Genomic DNA, 4,832 nt, shown 5'->3' on the forward strand with positions numbered 1-4,832 from the left:
GGGCGGCGGCGGCGGCCCCGCAGCCTCGCACCGGCCCCGCAGCTCCCGGCCCCGCCGGCGGCCGCTCCGCCCCCCGCGGGAGGCAGGGCGGTGCCCTCGGGGGAAGGGCTGCCGCCGCCCCCCGCCCCGCCGGGGCTCCCCCCGCCGCGGCCGGAGAGAGAAAGGGGACACCCCTCCTCCCCTCTACCCCCCCCCCGTCCGCCACCGCGGCGGAGCGGGCGGGCAGGGGGCGGCCCCGAGGAGGACTCCCCCCCCCCGCCCCGCCGCGGCAGCCGGAGGGGTCCGGAGCGGGGCGGAGAAGGGGGGGACACAACACCCCGGTGGGGACCCGGCGGAGATGGGGTCCCCGAGCTGGGGGCCAACTCGGGGCGCTCCCTACCCCCCCCGCGAAACGAAACCCGCCAAGGCAGATGCGGGCGCTGGGAGCTTCCCAAAAAGTTTTCCCGGCCCCTCCGCTGTCATTTGGCTTTTCCCGTTGGCGACGGGAATTCGTTGCTTTGCTCCGAATCGTCGGGCAAAGGGATCCCGGTGGGCGGTAGGGAGAGCCGGAGGCGGCCCTGGTGCTGCTCCGGTAGACGGCACATCGTGTTTGAGGTGTGTGCGGAGATAGGTGGAGGTGGCTACAAACCCGGGGCTGAAATAGCCTCTTTTCTTCGTGGAAATAGCTTTGTGTTTTGAATAGCATGGCGACGTGGCGGTCATATTTAAATTTGAGCTTTAGTGACAGCTGATTGACCTGGAGAGGGTGAGGAGCGGTGGGTGATGAATGAGGTTTACACAGACAACTTTTCCAAACAGTTATATATAGGAAATCTGGCGACAGTTGCAAAATCAATGAGCGCCTTACATTTCGTCTGATTTTAGAGAAAGCAGAGATTAGGGCAATCCATAGTGAAAGGACAGCTTTCCAGGGGTACAAGAGTGCTGTATTTCCTCAGCTCCCATTGATTTCCAATAGGAATTAACTGGCTTTTATGCCTTCAAACATTTCCCCTTAACCCAGAGTGCTAAAATGACTGCTACGTGTTTATTTGCTTGTTTTAATCCCTCCTCAAAGTGCTTTTGTGCAAACTGTCATCTAATTCTCTGTGGCATGCTACAAAGTGGTGAAACTTGTTGACTGGTAGGAGCAGGATTCAGCCCTATAAAAACATTGTATTGACTGCCTGGTTGTAATTTGCTGCGCAGTTAATACGTACCCGTGTAACTCTGCTTTCCTACCCAGTACTGCTCATGAATGTACGTGTCTCTGTCCAAAGCTCTCCAAAAGCTTAAAGCTATATTCAATAAAGTAGCTGGTTCAAACACGATTCGAATGCTGGTGAGGGAGGAGAATCTAAATTGAATTATTGTCAGGCAGGGATTTGCTTTATCAGATTCAGCCATCGCCCTGCAAAGTTTAGATCCAGGCGTTGAGATGGAGATTTTTTTTTTTTTTTTTTCGCTTGGAGTTCGGACTCCGTCCCGTGCCAGCGCCCTCGGCAGCCCTGCATTCCTCCGCGGCAGCTGGGCCCGGCAGCTGGGAATGCAGGCGGATGCTTTACCGGGGCCAAATCCTGCCTGCATGGCAGTCACGGGGATTGACTGCCACAGACTCCGAGTGAGATACGGATTTGGCATAAATAGATCATCTCTGAGAATTAGGTTGCACGCAACTTTTGCAGTCCCGTCTCCTTTTTGTTTTGAAGCTGTTCTCTGCGCTCTTTTGGGTTTTGGCCAGAACAGAGGGCCAAAAGAGAACAGGATAGATATTTTGTTGTCTGCCATGTTACCTGATTTGTTTTGGGTGATCACACGAGATGGCAGAGATAAGCAGAGCGATGCCTTCTTCTAAACAGAGAAATACTTAATCTGTTTAGTAACTACTTAATTTCAACTTCCCCTTTTTCCTTGCAGTACAAGAATATCTAATTGAGCAACGCTGAGCATTGGCGAGTCCGTGAGACGCTTGTTTTCTTAAACATGTAGGATACTCACATGTATCCATGGGAACTCGCTCCTATTAAACTCTTAAGAAGTAGTTTGCTGCCTGAAGTCGTTCTGCGGCAGAGCAAAGCCTGTTCTCTGAGCAAGAGGCACTTGTCCCCGCTGGTGCTCTGCTCTTGCAACGCACCGAGTCTCTCCGGCACACCCGCAAGACTTGACATAGCACTCGATGCCTGGTGGAATTGGGTCTGGAGCGTGTGACAACCGTGATCAATCAGAATTAGAAAAAGGACAACGCGGGAGTCTGGAATACTGATGTTTGCTGTTCGTCTGTGTACTCAAGATACACATTTTTCAGCAGTGTGGGTGACAAAGCTACCAGAAGAAGTGGTGAATTTTCCATTTCTCCAGATGTCTAAGTAAAGATTGCAAGTGCCTTTCTCGAAGATGTATTTTAATCAAATAGAAATATGGAGCTCAGTGCAGAATTACTGTCAGAATAAGCCCTCAGGGACATACTGCACACAAAGCCAAGTCATCAAGGATCAAATTGGCTTTTATGAACCTCAAAATCTGTTAATCCCCATGGGTTTTTTCTTGTAATATCTAAAAAGTATTGATACGAAAATGATTAATAATGTACTTCGCGTGCAAAATTTCCCCTCTGGAGGCATTTGTGCTAATGCACAAAACCAGACCCAGCCATCTTAAAACATAGCTCCATTTTGCATTTTATTGTCTGTTTTGAATAGGATTTTTTTTTTTTTTTTTTCAGGTGCTCGGTGCCTAATTTTAGAATTTCCTAACAAAATTGTCAGCTCATTTGGAAGTAGATAATAGCAGTCTGGATGATGAGGGCTGTTTGAGTAGCCATGTCCAACGTCTTTTTAATAAACCCCTGGGTTTACTCAGTGGAGAGCTGGTACTGCTTTGTCTGGGGATGAAGGTCAAAGTGGATGTGGTGGGCAGCTGAAAGATGTAGTCTTGGCAAATTGAAAGGCGGCTCTTATTGCTCCATTCAGCTGTGACAGGCGTCAAAACTAAGTGCCGGCCGAGCAAAAGGGAGGCAGCGAGTGTTTGGAAGCAGAGGCTCCCCGTCGGGGACTGTCACTGTAAGTCCTCATCCTCTTGGTGTCCTTCCACGCCTTCCGGGTGGAATTTTATTGTTGAGAGTGAATTTTGCAGTTCAGGGTAGGGAACACGTGAAATGTCGTCTTCGCCCCCTTCTTGGCATACGTCAGCTCTGCGTGTAGCGATGCTGTGGTGCGCAGGTCCAGCCTTCCGATGAGATTGCTTTTCGTTGTGCTAATTCTGCCTGGCCAGACGAGCACCGCTGTTTCTTCCGATGTTCTCGTGCCCTGTCACCACATGGCCACTGCCCTTCCCGTCGGATTCCTGCTCAGCAGGAAGTGAAAAGACTTAACTGATCACTTGGCACAGCATCAGGAAAGTATTTAGCTTTTGCCAAGTTCAGAGAGGTCCTGATACAGCATCCACGTAAGAAAGGCAGAGATGGGGGCGGCTCTGGAGAAGCCCGAGGGTGAGGTTTGTTAGATCCCAAACACGTGCTGTCAGATGAGATCCATACATTCATTTCTTAATCCTAAGCTTGGAGGCTCAAAGTTATCATCTGTTAGTTTAGAGCCTGTAAATGGAATGTGATGTTGTAGTGGAAGTGGATGACAAAGAGGTATCGAAAGCGACTGCAGCATAATATCCCACGGGATACCCGGAGACTGCTTTGGCTGCATTGCCTAACTCAATAGCGTCCGCCGTGCAGAACCTTCTCTCCAGTTACTCACACACTAGTATATAATCCCTGCTGCTTGGCATTTGAATCTCATTGGAACGACGTTTACGCTCTGCAATAATATGCACAGGTCTTCATCTGTCTTTGAAATTGAAATCATCGCTCAGGTGCAAAGGGTTATTTAAAACCGTCGACTGTGCACAGCATCACCCACTGATCTCAGTGGAGTCACTTCTGATCTGCAAAGCTATAAGCAAATTTGATCCACCACTTCTGAGAGCGTGTCGTTAACACGTACGTTTACATCTGTCTTACACAGTTGAACATGCCCTTAAATTTAAATTTACAGGTATAATTTAATTTAAAGTCAGAGCTCGCTCTCTCCACTCAGATGTTTAAGAGGCAGATGTCCTAGCGGTGGAGGAGCCTCTGGAGGGAACCTGAACCCTCTCCAAGATCTCTGAAGAAGACTGCGTAACAGGTTTCAGGCAGCATTATTTCAGAAAAGTAATTGAGTGGGTTTTTAATTGAGCTCTCCCAGAACAGAGGAGGGACTTGCTTTTGTACCTCTTAACCACAACGCTCCTGAGCAAGTGCGTTGCGCTCTCGTCGCCGCTGCCATGCGTGAAGAGTCGCATCACCGGCAGCGTAAGGTCTGAGACGCCGCAGGGATTTGCTCCCATGAAGAATGTGGCCGGCGGTGCTGGCTACCCCTGGGGGCACGCTGCGGGCTTTCTATGGGGAAGCACAATCAGGGTTGCTGGGTCCAAGTTCATATCATTGCAAGCGACCGCCTAATAGATCCGAGTCCAGAAAACCGGCTCCTCACCTCTCGGCCATCCAAAGCCCTCAAAGCTTCCTCAGAGCGCTGCAACAAGCCCGAGATCTTCAGTACTGAAGATTATACCTGGCAGAGACTACAGCGGGCCACGAGAAAAGATGGGAGATCAAAGGCTTTGTCCTTGGTTTTTGCAGCAGAGTATAAATTCTGTGCTGTTATAGGGCCTTGGAGCAGTAAGGACTCTGGCAGGATTTTTGGGATCTTCTCCTTGTGTCAGAGCATTTGAGAAGAGATCATTTTAGAACGGAAAAAATACATGTTAATATCCCCAAGTAATTTCCTATGGAAACACAAACCACCGTTACCCTTAGGTTT

This window comes from Vanellus vanellus (assembly GCF_965231255.1).
Source record: "Vanellus vanellus genome assembly, chromosome: 17".
Lineage (NCBI taxonomy): Eukaryota > Metazoa > Chordata > Aves > Charadriiformes > Charadriidae > Vanellus > Vanellus vanellus.